Source organism: Onychomys torridus, chromosome 10 (assembly GCF_903995425.1).
Source record: "Onychomys torridus chromosome 10, mOncTor1.1, whole genome shotgun sequence".
Taxonomy (NCBI): Eukaryota; Metazoa; Chordata; class Mammalia; order Rodentia; family Cricetidae; genus Onychomys; species Onychomys torridus.
In genome coordinates this window covers 79,437,146-79,458,745 of record NC_050452.1, presented here as the reverse complement: position 1 = coordinate 79,458,745, position 21,600 = coordinate 79,437,146, and the positions used below count along the sequence as shown (strand labels likewise).

Below are 21,600 nucleotides of genomic sequence, written 5' to 3'. Positions count from 1 at the left end.
CAAAAGGCCTGATGGGAAGAAATTATTAAGGAAATGAACAAAAATGTTTCCAAAGGTTGAAGGAACATTAGCAGTCCAAACAAACACACAAACAAATGAAAAAGCCCATAAAATACCTGCTAAAATGCAGGGGAAAGGCTGCTAGTTCCCTGTATGTTTATGAATATCAGAACACAGGAACTTTCAGGAAGAAACAAGGCATTAAGTGTTTCACAAAAATAAAAAATAAAATAAAAAAAAAAACTTAAAATGTAAAAATTTACAAAGAACATTATTTCATGTATCAAATTCAAGTTTTTAAGCAAGTTGGTAGAATAAAATAATTTATATAGGCTCTTATATATTTTACCCATACATTCCTTCTCTTTTTAAAGTAATTACTAGAAGATGTATTCGACCACCTGAGAGAACCAATTAGTGAGTATGGACATGTGGCAATTGACACAGGAGACTTCGAACAGGAAACGAGCAACAGGCTCAGAATGACATCTGTCCATCAGGCCCTGAGAAGAGCAGCCATGTTACAGGGCTTACACCAAGTGAGAAAGAAGCTGGCCGAGTGACTAGAGGGTGTGAAAATGTCCATACACATATACACACACACGTACATCATATACACACATACATGCACCATACACACACACACACACACAACATCATATAGGCACACACACACACACACACACACACACACACACACACACCATACACATAGACATACACACACAAAAATGTACATCATATACACACATACACCATACACATACACACACACATACACAACATCATATAGGCACATACATACATATCACACACATACACACACTGACACACACATAGACACACCAAAAAAGAAGGTTAACTTCTTATAAAAACCCAAAATAATTTCAAGAAAATGTTATAGTATACCTCATCCACAGCTAGTGATAACATCTGTACAGTCCAAAGAAGAAATATTAAATATTGATTTAACAACAACAACAACAAAATAGAGCCATACTAAGGGGAGAGAAAGTTGCTGGAAGAATGGGATGCAGTGCTAACTTTTCATTTCCCATGATAGCAGGTCAATAAATAATATGGAAGAAAAGACAGACAATCTCGTCTTCAAGCATCCCTCCCCTCGTTCCCTGGAGTCACCCATGCCTCAATCACTCTATTCCTCAAGACCCTGTTCTGGCCTCTGTGAGCTCACCAGAGCATTTCATACAGAGAATGTTTCCACTCAAGGCCGCATCAGTTCAAACCTTCCCTTTCAAAAAGAGAACACAAGACGAGAATAATAGAAAACCACAGCCCTCCCAGAACAAACTGACAATGGACGGAAAATGGCAGGCCAACGTTACTGGCATGTTTTCATTGCTTGCATCAGAATTTTAAGCTTAAAAAAAAGTGCCTTGAAATGTTCATTGGTCTCAGACACCAAAAATTTCACAGGTCGCCTATTAAGTGACATAGAAGGTTGGAGGGCTTTAAAACTGAACCGTGTCCATTCCATGACCAGGAGGAAATGGCTGCTTTCCTGCAGGCTGCTTAGATCCTTCTTCATGGCTGTGAGCACCCTCCCAGATATAAGCGCTCCTATTCCTTGCCCGCCTCCCCACTGCTTCTGCTGACAGGGAGCTGAGAGACTCAACATCCTAAGAGCTCTGTCTTCTCTTCTTCCTGCCTTCTCCTCATCGCCAACTGACCAAGCTCAGTGGTTGGACTTGGATGACTTAGAGCATGGAGATCGTTTCTCCTCCGACCTTGCTTCTTCATCCTGGTCTGGTTCATCTCTCTCCTCTGGGGTCTTGCAGTGTGTGGAACCCAGTGATGACTCTTTAATCTCAAGTTCTCCCCTTTCAACTCTGTTTTGCACCACCTGAAGAGCCTCCCGCATCAGTTCCATTAGTAATAGTTACCCACTTCTCTTCCTTCTCCTCCTCATTTTCCTGTCCTCCGAGACAAGCCCTCATCCCGCACCCTAGACTGTCTTGGAACCCATTATTTAATCCAGGCTGGCTTGAATCACAACAACCCTTCTGTCTCCGCTTCCAGGAGCAGGGGTTATAAAGATGATAATCCTTATTATAACACCACGCCCTGTGAATCTCCTCCTTTTCCTTCTCCAATAACCTTCTAGTCTTCGGTTAAATGCCCTCCTCTGCACTGTTCCATTGGGAAGAATTCCCTCAGTGCGTGGCTGTTCAATTTGAATAGTAATGCTTTTTAAGGCATTTCACAGAGCTTTCAGTCTTTCAGAGCTTCTAATAAATGGTTAGTAACTATCTAGCTTGGGATTCAATGTAGGAAATCAGGTAAGTCAACATTAAACTGTGCATTGATTTTCGCTTTTGAGTATCTTAGAATAATAACGTTCTATGAACAGGAAAGAAGAGTGAGTTTAGATGAATGTGACTTTGCACTAAAATTTTGATATTTAATGCATTCTATTTCTTGAGTATAGTTTGTAGCATTAACTGCACAAGTGCCTTTGAGCTATAACAGTTGCTTTTACATTATCACTGTGCGCCAGGCATCTGCCCTCATAGGACTTGATAAATAGATTATTATTATGCTAATGTTATAGGTACTGAGAGGAGCCGGGTAGTTTGCTGGGACTACCAGGCAACAGATGGCAGAGGTGTGGTTACATTGTACGTAATCCCAATTTAGAACTTCTGTTCTGAGCAGCTCCACAGAGCAAATTCTACAGCTTCCAAAATGGGTGCTCTCTGAATCATTGGACATGAAATAAAATTATCACTGTGAGAGGAAGTATAGATAATCAGAGACAACCACTACTAAAGGTCAGCTGGGTCTGGGGAGCTGGCCTCTCAGGTAATAGTGCTTGCCATTCAACTTTGAGGACTTGAGTGTGGTGATATTTTATTTGTGCACCCCAATAAAGCTTATCTGGGGATCAGAGGAAAAAGCCAGCCACTATATTAAACATAGAGGTCAGGCAGTGGTAGCACATGCCTTTAATCCTAGCATTCAGGAGACAAAGATTCATCTGGATCTCTTTGAGCTCAAGGCCACACTGGGAACAGAGCCAAACGTGGTGGCACATGCCTTTAATCCCAGCACTAGTTAACCATAGAGGTCTGGAGGTCTATACAGACAGACAGGAAGTGATAGAGCTGGGCAGAAAGAAAAAGTGATGTAGTTGGGTAGAGAGAGAAAATAAGAGAGCAGGAACAGAAAGACATATAGGTGTGGGCATACAGGAAGTAGCTCTCTCTGGAGGCTGAGGAGTTTGTGAGGTGAGGTTGGTTGTGGTTTGTTCTATTTCTCTGATCTCTCAGTTTTCACCCCAATATCTGGCTCCAGGTTTTTTTTTTATTAATAAGATCATTTAACACTTGAGCTCACAACCCCAATGACCAGATCAAAGCTTGGCATGGCCACATGTGCCTGAAACCCCAGTGTGGGTGGGTATGGACAGGTGGGTCCTTGGAGCTCACAAGACAGCCAATGTAGCTGAAACAGCGTGTTTCAAGTCTACAGCAGATCCTGTCTCAAGGGAACAAGGTGGGGAGCAACAGAGGTAGACTCCCAAAATCTGGCCTCTGCATGTACACACACACCCACTCACACGTGCGTCCACACACAACACATACATACACATACAAAACACATGCATATACACACAAGACATACATACACACTACATACATACACACACACAACACATACATACTGACCTCTGTATGTACACATACCCACTCACACATGGATATACACACAACACATACATACACACACAACACATGCACACACACACAAGACATACATATACACTACATACATACACACACAACACATACATACTGGTCTCTGCATGTACATACACACACACTCACACATGTGTACACACACAACACATACATACACATACAAAACATATGCATACACACACAAGACATACATACACACTACATACATACACACACAACACATACATACTGACCTCTGTATGTACACACATACCCACTCACACATGGGTATACACACAACACATACATACACACACAACACATGCATACATACACAAGACATACATACACACACAACACATTCATACTGGTCTCTGCATGTACACACACACACACACACACTCACACATGTGTACACACACAACACATGCATATACACACAACACATACATACTGGCATCTGCATGTACACACACACACACTCAAACATGTGTACACACACAACATTTACATATACAGTTTTTTAAAATAATAAGAATAAATAAATAATAAAGCCCAGCTAGCAGAATAGGAAAAAAGATAGGAATCCATTACATCCTAGATTATTGAATGTGGACATGGCTGCTTTCTTCCCCTTCACATCAAGTAAAATTATTACTCAACCCACCTTTCATGGTGAGCTCCAACAATGCACTCACAATAATGACTCTGCAGGAAATGCCCTGAAGAGTGCTCTATTGGACAAGGTGGGGTAGGTGCAGATGAACTCTACTCAGTTCTCACTTACCCCAGACTATCCTCGCACTACCTCTAATCAGTGTTAAACCGCAGTCCACAAGGTTTCAAATGGCTGGGTGACATGTTTAAGTCTGCAGTCATTCATCCCCTCAAAGAAAGGAAGAAAATTCCAAAAGAAAGTGGATTGGTCTAATTGCCATTCTCTAGGTTTACAGCCAATGAACACCTGAAAAGGTTTTTTTACTCCTTATCTTTCTGTCTTGAATGAATTTTAAGACCAATAAAAGCAAGAGGTCAGAGAAAAACTTAGAGATGGAGCGTGCTTTCTGAAGCTTATAAAAAGTGACAAAAAGTAAGATGCCTTTGTGATTCTAGTGACCAGGAATAAGACCAACCTCTCAGTTTTAAGCTAATGATAAAATACAACATTTGATTTTTTTTTCCAACATAACATTTTTATTGATTCTCTAGGAACTTCACATCATGAACCCCAATTACACTCACCTCCCAGTCCTTCCGCATCTGACCCCCAACCCTTGTGACCTCCCCCTAAAGAAAGTAAAAATAAAAATAAGAATTAAAAAAAGGGGGAAATCTGATTTCTGTTATCTCCATACTCACTGGAGAATTATCTACCTCCCAGTGGCCTGCCTTCCAAACAAAACTGAGTCCTTCCCCTCCTGTACCCCTGCCAGAAGCCATCAATTGTGGAGAGCCATACTTCAGCTTCCCCCATGACACTTTACAAGAGTTCTTGATGGCCTCCTGTCGAGGCTGTCCTCTTATTTGCAGGGTGGATGGGTAAGGGCTGTCATAGAAGCCTTCCGTGTCCCCTCCTTCTCAACCGTGCATCTGCAGTCATTGACATCACAGCAAAGGTAGCCTCCGTGCTCTTCACAGTTAGCTGGAGCATGGATCAAGGGCCTCCACATGACTTCTGATGACAGCCAGACCACAGACACAGCCCCTGGACACAGTAGGACCAGGGACCCAGACAAGGTCCTTGAAGGCAGACCTGATCACAGACATCACCATGGCCTCAGGTGGCAGCATGGCCCACAGACATCAGGATGGGTTCAGGCTGCATCACAGACCACAGACTTCCTCATGGCCTTGTGGTGGCATCACAGGCCACAGACATCAAAGCAGACCTCTGGCGGCATCACAGACCCTGATGGTTCTTCTGGAGGTCCATTCCAGAAACTGAACCATTCCCCATCTCAGCCACCTGTAGTTGCTGAGGGTGATCCCAGTGGCATGTAGGGGTGGGGAGAGGCTGGCATAAGCTTCAGGATGCTGCACACCACCCTGACAACCCCACTGGGCCACGACATGTTCCATTGTAGGCTGCAGACCTCTCACACACCTGTCATCTCTCTCCAGTTCTGCCTCTCTCCACAGCACCCATACTGCTCCATTTTTCTACCTTTCCTAACTATCTATCCATCACAAATTCATTCATTGCAGTGGTGCCTGTCTGGTGAGGTGGGTGTAACCTCAAAATACAAGGTTTCACATCATCCTCATGTATATAGGGTAGAGCAGGAATAGACTTATTCAAAATATATACAATGATATGAGGTCATGATATCTGAAAAATTAATAAGTATCTTGAGTCACAGACACATCCAGAAAAATTGAATGCCCACACTAAAAGAATCCTACTAACAAGCCACCTCTGGCTAGGCTAGTTTCTTTTATCACAATCTATTTTCCATTTCATTAACCTTTGGGTCACAGCTTCCAGAGACTGTTAACTATTCCTCAAATGAAGCGGTAAGTGTGGAAAGCAGGGCTGATCAAGGGGGACCTCTGGGGAGATGACAGAGGCTGCAATATAGTTTGTAGATCTCCACATGCCCCCTGTAAGAGCAGACGGAGCAATTAGAACACCAAAGTCATGAGCAATGCTTACATCAAATGGTAACAATTAGCTGATGGGAACCTTTCCCCAGGAACCTGAACAAACATTATATGACTCTTATGCTATCTACTGCCACAGAGGAGGAAATGGGGGTGGGGGTTTCTGCTAGACCTGAGAATGAGGAGCCCTAAAATTACCAACAAGAGCTCAATGGAGTAGAACACCAGGCCAATGTGAGACCTATGGCTGGAATTCAGATGAGTACTGCATATTCCCATTTGTGGGGCAATGGATTCTCAGTAAGGGCTCTCTTAAGGAACCTTGGTTCCCATAACTCTGCAAATAAACCATCCAAAGCTGCTAGGATTAAAATCCACAGAGAATGAACTGGGGGAGTAGATGTGTACTTGTGCAGGACAAAGAAAGAGAGAGAAAAATCCAGAGTAAAAGTCAAGTAGAAAAGACACACACATCATTCAGGTCACTTAGCTTAAATTTGTCTGATCAGTTCTGTGGGAATGTTAAGTCATGTGATCTAATGCTCTGTTCTGTTTTCAGTTTTATCCAGGTGTTTGACATTCTGTGGGGAAAAACCTGACATTGCTAAATAAAATGAACCCTAAGGATAGACAAATGATCACACTTGGATATAGTTTTTCACTAGACTAGTCTATGAGAAAAATAAGTTGACAGACTAAAGACCACAAAAAAATTACTTTTTAAAGTAATATTTCTCATTTGCGTGTGTGTGTGTGTGTGTGTGTGTGTGTGTGTGTGTGTGTGTGTGTGTTATGTGTGTGCATGCATGCATGACTGAAAATATGCCATGTGTGTGCCAGTACCTGCAGAGGCCAGAGGTAAGTGTTGGGTCACCTGGCTAGGTACAGTACAGGCAGTTGTGAGCCACCTGACCTGTGTGCTGGGAATAGAGCTAAGGTTCCCTGGAAGAACAAGAAGGGCTCTTAACTACTGAACCATCTCTCCAGTCTCCCACACACAGAAAAATTCAACACACTTGCCACTTCACTTTTATAGTACAACATATAATAGCAGCCAATAGTTGTTGAAGGGTTGAGCTGCATCATGTTCTACATCAAGTACTCCCTATGACTGGCTGTATTTGCTCATAATAACTATTATTACTCCCAATGGTTTTCTTATTCTGTTCTGCTCTGTTTTCAAGATAGGGACTCACTATGTAGCCCAGGCTAGCCTCAACATTGCTTTCCTCCTATGCCATTCACTATTCCTTTTGAAAGGTGGGTGTCACCCCTGTGACAAAATGGCTATCATGAGCAATGTAAGGACGGAAGGATTTGTCTTGGGCAGTTTTAGTCCACAGTCCTTTGCTCTATTGATTTGGCACCCATGGTGAGGCAGACTAGCACAGTGACATGAACATGTGGCAGAGGCCACTCACCTCAGGATGGAAAAGAAGCAAAGGGTGGGACTGAGAAAAGATACAGCCCCCAACAACACACTCTCAGTGACCTATTTACTCACACCAGCAATATCAATTGGGAAATGTGGTAGTTCAAATGTAATTGGCCCCCATAAGCACATAGGGATGACACTATTGGGAGCTGTGAGTTTGGTGGAGTGGATATGGTCTTGTTGGAGGAAGTGTGTCACGGTGGTGGCAGGCTTTGAGGTTTTCTATTCTCAGGGTACTGCCCAGTGTCTCAGTCGACTTCCTGTTGCTTTCTGATCAAGCTGTAGCCAGCACAGTGTCTGCCTGCATGTTGCCATGCTTCCTGCCAAGATGATAATGAACCTCTGAAACTGTCAGTGATCCACCCCAACTAGATGTTTTCCTTCATAAGAGTTGCCATGGTCTGCCAGGCAGTGTTAGTGCACGCCTTTAATCCCAGCATTCGAGAGGCAAAGCCAGGCAGATCTCTGTGAGTTCAAGGCCAGCCTGGGCTACAGAGTGAGTTCCAGGAAAGGCACAAAGCTACACAGAGAAACCCTGTCTCGAAAAACCAAAAAAAAAAAAAAAAAGTGTTGCCATGGTCATGGTGTCTCTTCATAGCAATAGAAACCCTAAGACAGGAACCAAGCCTTCTATACATGGCTTTCTCCTGGGGACACTCCTATCCAAACTGTAGCAGTGAAGAAATAAATCAAGGGAATTATCTAGTCTACAGCAACACAGCAAATAAAAGGAAGAAACAAGACTGAAATCCCTGTGATTCTAAATTTCATTTATGAATTTAGAAATACGGTCATTCTGTTTATCTCCAAGTGCTACTTAACATTTAAATCTCAGTCATTCCCATCTCCATGTATCTTTCTCCTGTCATTCGAGAAATGACTTCTTAATTTCTACAGCTGTAGTCATTGTATTTAGCACATGGTTTAGTATATAATTACTCCTTAATTATAATTAGAGTGTTTTGCAGTAACAGAAACCCAATTTAGCCCACTTGCTGAAACTACAAAAAGATCACACAAAGTATGGGAACCAATTGTTTGGCAACAAATGGATAACAGAGATGGAAGATCAGGCAAGAACCCTGAAGGGTGAGACATAAGTAAGGTAGCAGTTTACCATCTTGAGAGAGTTTCCACACTGTGACATGGGAAGAGGAAACTCAGAGAGAACCCAGGTCATTCCCTGCATCCAGAAGACAGACAGAGTCTGGAAAGACCAAAGCGGCTGAAATTTACACAACAAAACAAGAGACGTGTCACAGAGTTAAAACTCCATAGATCCCTCTGAAACCTTGATCATGATACTGATTTGAGCATAAATGTGTTCTCCTCTCATGTTTTCAGTGGACTATTGAGAGAGCAAGTTGAGGCTCAGAGACTCCACCAACAACAAAATCATGAAACAGAGATTTGGTAGAGAAGGGTCATCTTTTCAACAAACAGCCTTGGCTATTAGCATTTAATTAACAATGAAGGGAACACTGGTCCATACCTCATACACAATTCAAAGTAGATCACTGACATAACTGAAAAATGCAAAGCTAGGAAATATCTATAACAAATAAGAATCTCTTAGATTTAACACCAAATGCATGACCTATAAAAAGAAGATAAAACAATTAATAAAACTTCATCAAAATGTGAAGTCTACTTAACAAAGCCTGTTGACAAGATGCAAAGATAAACCATGGGCTGGAACAAAAGAATTTCAACTCTGAGGAAAATACTTGAATTTTAGAATACATAAAATCTCTCAAAACTGAACAAAAAGGAAAACAGAAATGGCAAATCATTTGAACAGGGACTTTGCCAAAGAAGTGATGGCGCTTTGCTAAGGTACATGGATGGCAAATCAGACCAGTCCAGGATACTCAACGTCTGAGATAGAATTAAACCCGTAAGTCTAAGGCAACATGGTGGTACCTCATCTCAGAAGAAAAAGAAAATGAGAAAACTGACCATGGTAACAAAGATACCAAGGAATCAAAGCACTCATACCCTAGTGAAGTAAATGTAAAATGGATCAACCACTCTGAAAAACTGAATTTCTTCAAACAATAAACATAGGCCTATACCATACGGGATGGCCATTCCATTCCCAGACATGACCCAAGAGAAATGAAAATATATGTGCATTTTCACATATATATTCACAGCAACTGTATTTGTAAGTTGTAAAACCTGTACATAATCCAAATGTCCATCAATAGATGAATGGATAGACCAATTGTGGCATATTGTACAAAAGGTGCTCTCAGCAAAATAATGAAATGCAGGCATGTAGCACAATATGGGTGGATCATAAAATAAAGGAGAGAGGTAAATAAAAATGAATCAAAAACTGAATTGTCTACATATGAAACTGCAAAAATAAATGCAAAGTAACCACCAACAAGAGAGAAACACGTAAGTGGCTTCCTTGAAATAAAATGAGGAATGAGTAGAAACATCATAAAACTGGACAAGGAAACTCAAGAATGCTGCAAATGTTCATTATCTTGACTTGGTGAGAATTTTACATATGTTCACCCATGTCAAATATATCAAGGAATTTTGTACGCTTATGGCAACTTACAATAATATGTCCATTATGCCACAATAAGTCTTCTTAAATAGCATTTACTTTATGAAAACTAAATCATATTTTTTAAAAGACAATATAAGAGTGTCATGAATGAATGAACTTTTTCCTAATAGATCTGTGAGCAAATACTATGTACATATGCCATGTAATAAATATATGGATTTAAATTAAATGGGATCTTTGTATTTTTCCCCACAGACAACATTTGGAAGATAAAATGTCTACATCTTCCAAAGTTTCTCTCCCAGTGATAAGTGAAATACAAGTAACCTTACTAATCTATTTTTTTAAAAGCACCAGAATGCATTCAAGTGTTTCAAAAAGATCATCAAACCAGGACAAAAACAATGAGAAAAATAAAAAATAGCCAAACAGTTTGTAAGAACAGGCTAAATGAGGTCTTAAAAAATCCTGAATGGAAATAAACATTACCAGATATGATTCTGCTGAGTATATTGGAAGGATAGCTTATATTTTTCTGAGTTCTTTTCTAGTAGTTCCATTTTTTTGTCTGAATTCTGTTCCAGTCCCAAATAGATACTGAATTTAAATATCTGTTTCTAACATAATGTGGTAATAGTTCATATTTGTGAAGTACCCCAAAGTCAGTTAGAACTTGCAAATGGCCTTTAAGATATTCAGATTTATTTTAAACCCGAGTTATATCTCCCCAAATAATGTTGTTATAGGTTGATGAATCTTATCAGCATACCCAATGAGGCAAGAAATCTAAGTATATTTCTTGTTGCCCAACAGGTTTCAAACAGTTATTGCACAGTGACCACTTTCTTAAGTCTAAACTTTTGTATATTACTTAGGGTCCTCCAAGCTTAAAGGCAAGTTGGCTACTAAAGCAAAGGAGTCTCAATTCTCATGGATTCTTACCTGGACTGGCCATAAGCTATGTCAAAGTAAGCAGAGATATTCAGCAATCTAGAACCCTTTGCTGAAGATGGGGGTCATGTTGTCATATTGTGTTCAGCAATATATTGTGCATCCAAAGAAACTTATCTGGGGTCAGAGAACAGAACAGCCACTAGATACAGAGGCCAGAAAATGGTGGCGCACACACCTTTAATCCTAGCGTTCCAAAGGCAGAGATTCAGATGAATCTCTGTGAGTTCAAAGCCACACTGGAAACAGCCAGGCATGGTGACACATCCCTTTAATCCCAGGAAGTGATGGCAGGAAGCAGAAATGTATATAAGGCGTGAGGACCAAGAACTAGAGCCTTTTTAAGCTTTTAGGCTTCTAGCAGCAGTTCAGCTGAGATCCATTTGGATGAGGACACAGAGGCTTCCAGTTTGAGGAAATAGGATCAGCTGAGAAGTTGGCAAGGTGAAGTTAGATGTGGCTTGCTCTGCTTCTCTGATCTTTCAGCGTTCACCCCAATATCTGTCTCTGGGTTTGTTTTTTATTAATAAGACCTTTTAAGATTCATGCTACAGGGTCACACTAAAAATGTCGTTGTGATGCCTTTATTTTGTGACCATGTCTAAAAAGGACAGCATGCTTTCAGCACCATGGACAGACACAATGGCCCTGGAAATGTAGCAATTGAGTTGTTTGTAAGGTTTTTGTAGCAAACTTTTATAGACGGTTTTAATATGTTAAATTAATTTGGTGTTTGTGATAATGAGGGAATTTTTCCATTTTCATTTTCTGTAGTGCTTTTTATGGTGATATTTCATTTGTACTGAAATGTGGCTTTATTTGTATATTAATAAAGTTGCCTTAGGTTCAGAGCAAGCCATAGCAGAAGCTGGGCAGTGGTGATACACACCTTTAATCCCAGCACTTGGGAGGCAGAGCTAGGCGGATCTCTGTGTGTTCAAGGATACAGCCAGCATGGCGACACATGCCTTTAAATCTCAATACCAACCATAGAAGACCTGGAGGTCTGTACAGACAGACAGTGACAAGGAGGTCATGTGGCTGGGTTTACAAGCAATGAGAAGGCAGAACAGAAAGTCTATATAAAAGACAGGACACAGGAAGTAGGTTTCTTGCAGAAAGACAGCAGCAGCAGTGAAGGGTAAGGTTTTCAGCTCTCAGCTATTGCTCTGACCTCTTGGCTTTTAACTCTGCAACTGGCTCTGTGTTCCTTATTTAACAAGACGGTTACATCTACAAAAGAATGAGCAACCTGGAATACAGCCAAGACTGCTATGAGAAGGGAGTTGCTATTTTCTTATCCAAGTGGTCTAAGTAATAGATTGAAAATTTATACAGAAAACACCTGAAAGAGACACAAATGACAGCAAAAAGTTACACAAAAAGAGAAGCAAAAGTAATTTAATGTCATGTGCTTTCCAGTCAGGGGACACTAGCAAGTCACAAAGGTACAGCTCCCACTCCGCCAATTTAAAAAGTCAGCTGGAGCATTTCTATCCATTCAAACGGTGCTAAACATTCTATAATGGTGTGTATTTACATTTGTATCAGAGTCATTTTCTCTCAAAGGAGAACAAATCATAATAGTAATGCTAACATCCCTTCCTATCCACCTTTAATACTGGAGAACAAATAAAATCAAATTAATGTGAAAATCACCAAAGGGAGAAATGGGAAGAGTCGACCAAGAAGGCATCTTTAAACATAAGTAATTCATTGAAGAACACTCAGGTTTCCCTCTGGGTGTCGGGGGAGACTATAGAAGGAGGAAGTCTACTGGGGAGGGGAAGGTGTGCCTTTGTGCATTATTCACCCATATATTAACACCTATACTATTTGGAAGCATTGCTAGTGATGGGGGCTACAACAGTGATGAGCAATTAACACAGTGCTAACTATCTAACTGAAATTCTTGGTATGTGAATAGATGCCCATCTCTCATGCCATGGAAGGAGAACAGTGGGTTTAGAGATAACAAGACGCTTACTGAAATGGCCAGCTCCAAAAAAATACAAGTAACATTGTATGGACTCAACAGATTATATTTAGGAACATATACGCATATGCACACATATATATGCATACAATAACACTAAATGAAAAAAAAAAGAGGCCATGGATTTGAAGGACAGCAGCAAGGGCTCTGAGAAAGGCTTTGGAGGAAGGAATGGGAAGGGAGAAATGTAATTAAAATACATTCTCAAAAATAAAGAACAACAAAGCTTGAAGAATCTCTTCAGAAAAACAGCTTTCTACCATGACAAAGTCAGGGCAAGTGGCTCTGTAATTTTGCAAGTGGGATTTCCCTGATCCTTATGAATTTAAAAGAAAAGAAAAAGAGTCAGACCTAGGTATACAGTGACTACTCACTGATATGTCCCAAACTGAGGCCTTCTTCCCACAGCCCATCAGATTCGCACACAAAGAGATCAAATAGGGAAGAGAGATGGCTTGATAAAAAGAGGCACTGAGCACGCCATCTAGAGGACAGTTGTGGAACTTTCCTTTTACATGTGAGGGAACCTATTTCCCCAGTCTTTTCAGCAGACTCATTTCTCAGGAAGATGTTAAGATCCAAAAGATAATCAAGCCAGTCTTGATTCAGAAAAAGACAAGGAAGCATCCACTTATATTGTCTGAAAGGGAGTGGTTATATTCACATTACATGGTGGCAAATTGGTTAGTTTCAAATTCTGACACATGTTCATGATGTAGTAATGATCAGCATTACCCAGAAAGGCAAAAGCAGAGCAGAAGTTGTCAGTACATTACAACTATATGAAGACAGTTTGGCTAGCTGATATGGACTGTATCACAGTGCAAAATCCATAGCCAGAGGAGAGCTCATGTTTTTCCATAGCAAATTTATTTGAGCTAATTGGTTTATCCAATGATTTTACTTTGGGGTTTATTTAAAATGTAATACTGGGACCAAGGAGATGGCTCAGCAGGTAAAGGCACTCGCTACCAAGCCAGGGTCCTGAATTCAATTCCCAGGTCCGAGTTCAATTCCCAATTTCTTCTTCTACACCATAGAAGAAGAAAACCAAATCTAGAACATTGTTCTCTGACCTTCCCACATGAGCTGTCACACAGGTGTGTCCACACACATATGACATACATGTACACATAATAATAAATAAATGGCTAGATTATTTTAAATAAAAATGAGATAACTTTGAATTGATAATCTGAGTTTAGATGTGCATGCCTAATTAAAGAAGTTCCTTTCTCTCCTCATACACTTTATAAAAAGTAGTGTTTACAGGGCCTGAGCTGTCTAATTTAGCAACTATTCACTAAAACAACAAACCCCCTCTGATTCATCACACCAACACCTATTCCTGATGTAGAACACCAACACCTACGGTGGCTTCATTTCCTTGCCAATCACTTGTCTAGCAATTACCATTTTCCCTGTCTTCCACGGAAGGGATAAAAGAAACTAAGACAGAGAGGCAAGTTTTTGTCCTTGACATCAAGGCCTGCACTGTAATGGATAGCATTACCCAGTGGGGCCTCCTAGCCACTAGCATATGCAGAAAATGTTATCATGTTCGTTTTGGATATCATCTCCATCTTCTGGCCTTTGCATTAGGCTGCTGTTATCGTAAGGGGAGACACTGAAAGTTTCACTGTAACTGATACTCCAGTTCTCAGGGGTACACCCTGAGGCTCAAGTGACCCTGGTGACACTGAAGAGAGACCAGGTCCCTAGAAACAAGAGATTGTGGAGGATATTCAGGGACTGGGATTCTTTGTGGGTGTCCTTATAATCCATCGTGTCAACACAAGTATAAATTATATTTTCCAAAACCAAAACTACTATGCAGCAGAATGTCTCTCCCAAAAATAAATGTTTGAAGACAGTAGTAACATCTTTAGACATGGTGTAAGTGGGCATGACAGGTGATTTACTCTGAAGTGAAATTTATCACTTCTGGTTAATTTCTTATAAAAAAATGAATCCAAACCCACCCACCACCCTCAAGCACTTATCTGTAGTGAACTTCTAACTACCACTGAAAGTCCAAATTCACGCATTTTTCTAACAGGAACTAAATCTAACCACTTTCCATGGTTTGGAGGATTAAAAAAAAAAAAAAACACTAGTATTAGAGTCACAAAACACAGTTAAGAGGCAGCCTTGCCGAGCTAGTTGCTTGAATCTGAATGCTTGAATCTGCTTCAAATCACTAAAGCCTTAATGTGGCAATATTAGAGAGTGGGGCTTTGGCTCATGGGTCAGAATCTTGCATGGGTTTAGTGCTCCTACAAACATAGAGGAGAGAAACTTTTCATGCTTGCATCAGGCATGGGACTGAGTCCTGCATGGGGTTAGTGCTCCTACAAGGGTGGATGAGAGAGACCCTTCACCCTTGCATCAGGTGGGGTCCACATGAAGGAAGCTTGCTTTGAGAAGTACATCAAATCAGAATATTAGGATGCCAAGGAAAGAGGATAACCAGAAGGTCAGGACCAGCTTGGGCAATATAGTGAGTTCAAGGCCAGCCTCAACTCCATAGAAAGACAAAGGGAAAAAAAGGTTGCTTTTGCTCCTCTTCTATTTAAAGTCCTGATCAAAGCATGTGGCATATTCAGGTTTTTGCAACCCTTGATAATTTACAAAGATGGAATTAAGGAAGGATACAGGAAAGTCACCAGACATGATGCAATATATTGGAGAGCACCCCAGGTTGCCACTCTAAAGTATCAAAGGGAGAATCATAGGCAGCTGAAGCCAGATGGCTAAATGGAGAGATCTACATCACAGGGGCTGTAATCTTGGGCAGAGGAACAGGACCGGGCCACACAGACCCCACCAAGACATCTGACATAGCAAATGCCTTTCCTTCGCAGTTTCTTCTCCCTCTGGTCAATGATTTCTTTGGACAGAAAAAAATATAGAAACTGGAGCAGGAGAGTACTATTGACACCCAGCATGAAAGTCGAGTAGCTGGACCTCAGGACTGATGGAGGTCAGGAGCTGGAAGAGAAATCAGGTCTCTTCCCCTGATGTGAATCAGGATATCTCCTCCATGGTGCCCTCTGCCAAGAGCTTAGTGATGTCACGGGTGCAATCTGCTTATCCAGGGAGCCCATGTGCTGTGCAGAATCCCTTCCCAATTCTGTCCACAGATTTAGTGTTCTGATAATATCCATCCCGACACCGAGAGCCTATTAGAACCTTGCAATGTACTCATCTGGAATAATCTTAGATCTCCATAGGATTCCACAAAGAATGTAAGCAAATCAATTGCTTAAGTTAGATGAAATGTCAATGTTAGTAAAGATTGATTTTCTATACTCTCTCTCACTCTAATTAGTTGCTTTGGACATCAATGGTTTGCACACACACACACACACACACACACACACACACACACACGCACACAAACTATAATGATTTTTTTTATTTAGTAGTGCCAGCAAACCAGAAAGATTGAAGCATAATTTTATTAACCCTTTGATGGACTATGCATGTGGAATCATGCCCCACTACAGACAGTGGTCCAGGCTAAAGGAGGAAACAAGTGAGAGAGGCCTTTAAAAAATGGCTGATTTATACCCTTAGTGTAAGAAGGACAAGGGGTATGTCCATTACCGTAGAAAGGAAAATATTGCTAATCAGATACTCACTCCCAGCACTATTGACTACCCTATCACATCCTACCTCACTTACTCTGCACAAAAGCCAAGCAAGATGCTGTCACTGAAAGCATATTATATGTAAGGAGTGCAATTTTTCAGAGGCACAGCAAAATAAAATCAGAAAAATCCAATAAACTGCCTTCCTTTGAAAAAGGTTGTACAACTGGATGCAAGCTCACACATAGCCCCATTTTCTTCTGTTTTAGATGTTTGTGTATGTGTTGGAAAGCAGTCGGGTACACATGACAATATATCCTATCTGTGTGTGGCACCAGTTTGGAAAAGTATTATGTCTTCTACATTATCTACATTTAAAAAAATATTTTGGATAATGTTGCTACACCTGGAATCATGTTAGAAAAAAAAATTAGGCTCACGAAACATATAACCTAGAATAGGCATGGCGTACCAGGCGTGATGGCACAGGCCAGTGGATCTCTGTGAGTTCAAGGCCAGCCTGGTCTACTGAATGAGTTCCGAAACAGCCAGGGCTACACAGAGAAACTCTGTCTTGAGTGGGGAGAACAGAGAGGACATGGCAGTTTTATATCACATCTCAGCTCAGGATGAGTGTCTGTTTTTCATACTTAGAAATCAAGCCTGCTCAAGTAAACTTGAAGCAGAGAACTATGTCCTGTTCCCTTTGTATTCTTTCCAGCCCCAGACAATGTAAGGGACACACAGCTGGAATAAACATAAACGTGTTCAATGAGTAATCAGCCTACCATAGTGTAGGACAGACACAAGATATCAGGAAGAAAGACAACACCAGCTTGTCTGCCAGAAGAAAGGGCACCAAATCAGCCTGTCACTGCTGTGCTGTGAAATAAATTTGGTTTCCATGCAGGCCAGGCACAGAGCATGTGTTCGAGGCCCTTCCTTGCCCGTTCTTATCCCATGTCCACTCAACTCTCTCTCTCTCTCTCTCTCTCTCTCTCTCTCTCTCTCTCTCTCTCTCTCTCTCTCACACACACACACACACACACACACACACACACACACACACACACCCCAAATTGTGATATTTGTAAAAAATAAAACTTTAGTAGGGTCGCCAACGTGCTCATCAGGGAAGGGTACTTACTGCCAAGCCTAAGAACCTGAGTTTGACGCCCCTGGAACCACCTGGTGGACAGAGAGAACTGACTCCTTTGACCTCCAAGTGCACAGTGTGGAATGTGCAAACCCCAACATGCCCACAAAATAAATAAATTATGTAATTAAAAAATTAATTAGGACATTGGAAAGAAACAAGCTAAAATGTAAATCAAGACCAACTACAAAATACAAAGAAAAGAGAACCTCTAATGTTAACTGTAAGCATACATCATACTTAACACCATATCATATTTTCCTATTTAATTCTCATAATAAACATCATCCATCTACACTTTATATATGGATACTTTAAAGAGTCACAACATGAAATAACTTGCCTATCATCACATAAATAGCAAATGAGTAACAGAGCAGAGATTTGAACATAAATTCCAGAGAGCCATCAGGGAAGGAGAGTCCCAGACAGTAGAAATAGGAAACCAGGCTTTCACTGGATGCTGAAGCTATCCTTGAGATGAGTGACATGTCTGGGTCTTGGCTATCTCCTCACATTGCTGAGAGCATCACAATTGCCTGAGAGAAAAGAGTAGAAGCCTGGGACCAGAGTCCCAGCTGTAACACTTCTTGCCTGGTTATACCAGGATGCCTGTTTCCCCCACTTTGAACCACAGTCTCAAAATCCTTCCAATGGAAATAATAATCTTTCAAAGGCTATTAAGAGGATTTGGTCAAAGTGCTTCAAAATCTATAAATTACTAAGCTATAAACTGTTTGGATTATTCTTTCCCACTACAATATCCTCAGCCTCCTGCAAGACAGGAAACAGCACAATATTAAGGTTCTGGGGAGTCACCCCAATTTGATGCACCTCAGGAAGTATTTTCTTGAGAGAAAAAAATAATACTATTCTCTACAGCTCCCAGCTTGGGTGCCCTGAACCATGATGAAAGGAAGCCAAAAAAGATGTGGTGACTGGAACGAAGGACATGGTTTATGCTAATGGCATGGCACAAAGCCTTGGGATAATTCTGGAAACATATCATCCGTAGTGCTGTTGTTTGTTAACTTATTTATCTGCATGTGCAGAAATGGGAAGGCCCTTAAGAATGTTTTCATTTAACTAATATGTTTTCCTATGGCTTAGTCACACCCTCCGCTGGTGGTAGGTGTTTTAAGGTGGTAGGAGCTGGTCCACATTTTTTCAAAGACTGTCATATCAGGGTTCTTGCTGTTGGGTTCTTCTTATAGTTTGACTCTATCACTTATATTCAAGGTTTATAATCTAATATCATAATTTATACAGTGAAAATTAGCATGTCCACATTATACATCATTGCATGTGGTTACCCTTTTTCAGATGTGTGTTAAGAGCACCTAAAATTCCAGGCAGAATACACTACTATTAACTATATATAGTCTTCACTGAATCTTCCTCAGCTTTATACCCTTAGACCAATAAACTCCCTATTTCCTAGCAATGCCCCCAACACGCACACGTACACACACACCTGGTAACCATTATCCTTTTTAAAAAGAAGACGTTTGCTTTTAGAAGGTAAGAAATTATTTCTATTATCTGTTCTGGCTAGACAATTTAGATCCAAATATTTTTTTGTTTTGTTTTGTTGTTGTTGTTGTTGTTATTGTTATTGTTGCTTTTTCCAATAACTATTATTTTACAATTCTCTGCGCTTGGCTTTTTACACCTACAATAAAGTAAAATAGCCTCCTACAGTTCTTCTGTTTCTAACAAAATAATACAAAGTGCCTTTGTAAATCCTAAAGAATTATTATTATTATTTATTGCCATCAACTCTGCTAAGTGAGAACCTATTTTTTAGTTGCCCTAGCTCAAAACAATTCAAAATCAAAGATGCAACTAAAGGCAAGGAAAGAGAAACTTTTATATTTATTCTGGAAGCATTTGCACACAAGGGAAGCCCACCCAGTGCACAGAAAGAGGGGCTGCATTAACCAGGGACTCCGCAGAGTCTGCCCAGCTGCTTGGACATTCAAACCAGGCAACAAGCAAACAGACCTCTAAAAAATCACAGTCATCAGGAGGTCGCACCCAGCCATCTGATGGATCACAGCATCTGGGCATGAAATATTTTATTTCCCAAATCCCTTGTCCCTGCCCCCACTCCCCAGCCACACGTACAAACAATCTGGACAGTCCATAAGGCAGAGGATAATTTTAGGGCTTTCCCCAGGGCCTGGCTGGAAGCTTTCCAGTCATTTCTTTCTGTGAAATCAGATGTACTGTTTCTTTATACATGTAAAAAGATGGAATCAGTTTCTATTCTATTCTATTTGCAGAATGAGATGGGAAAACATGAAAGTCTCACACAGCTATGTTGCAGATTCTTAGACAGGAAACTCCCCACACAGGAGGAGGGGGGAGGAGAAGGAGGAGGGAGGAAGAGGAAAAAGGGAAACTTCAAAAGGAAAGCAAGGCCAGTTTGCTAACCCCTGAGAAGCCTCCGGGTGTATGGTCTCATGTACACAAATACACATGAGACTGAAGAGAAAAGATGAGAAATAAAACCACTTGAATTTCTGGATTTGTTTTAACTGCTGGTCATAACATGGTATTGTCCTCATGGCCCTTCCAGGAGCAAATACCCATGTGTCCATCTGTCTGTATAATCTTCTCATCTACACAGGGCTCTGCATATGTCTGATCTCTCCCTTGTTATCCTAGTTTTCCCTAAAAGATAGAAAACACTTTTTATACCTTTATTTTGTATTGATGTTCACAAATTTTACAAAGGAATGGCTTTCACGGTGACATTTTCGTGTGTGTGTGTGTGTGTGTGTGTGTGTGTGTGTGTGTAACGTACTTGGATCACATGCACCTTTCTCTCATTAACTTTCCTGTCCCTCCTCTCCCTGACTACTTTACACTTTCCAAATCATCATCCTTTTATCTTAGTGAGTTTTTAAAGGTCAAGAATACACATATGCCTGTGGTGTGACACCTTGCACAGACTTGGTGCAGTGGGAAGGGGCTTGGAACTGCCTAGGTTCAGTGTGCTAGGCTCTGCTGACTCCCCATGGGAGACCTCAATTTGGGGGATGTGGGGATGCGGGGTGGCTTGGGAAAGAGGGCTGGGGGTGGGAGGAGGGGGAATCTGTGGATAGTATGTGGAGTGAGTAGAAAATTTCTTAATAAAGAAAAATGAAAGAAAACACAAGGTTTGCTTTTGGAATTTGACTTATCCATTTTCCTGCAAGTAGCATGAGCCCAGCTCTTCTTTGTGGCTAAAAAGCACATTTTCTTTATCCACTCATCTGTTGGTGGGCTGATGCCGTACCTTGGTTACAGTAAAGAGTGCCATAATAAACACTGGTCTGCGGTTATCTCTAGGGTATGCCAGCTTTGAATCCTCATGGTATATACCAAGAATGCTATAGCTGGATCTTAAGGGAATTCTATTTTTAGTCTTGGAGGACCAAGCATGCTTATTTCTACAGTGCCCACATTCTTTCCTACATTTTACCCACAGTGTATAAGGGTTCCGTTGTTCCACAAAATCCTGGTCCATGTTTGTTGTCATTTATTCCCTTCATACTAGTCTTTGTGACTGGAGTGAGAAGGATACTCTGGAGTTTTTATCTACATCTCCCTGACAGCCAAGGTGCTGAGCATTTTTCATGTTCATATTGGACAG

At 40.9% G+C, this 21,600-nt stretch overlaps 1 protein-coding gene across 1 annotated transcript in view; it reads right to left on the bottom strand.

Annotated features, from left to right (window-relative positions):
• Positions 1-21,600, bottom strand: part of LOC118591921 — a 395,598-nt gene that overhangs the window by 362,093 nt on the left and 11,905 nt on the right. The window lies entirely within an intron of this gene.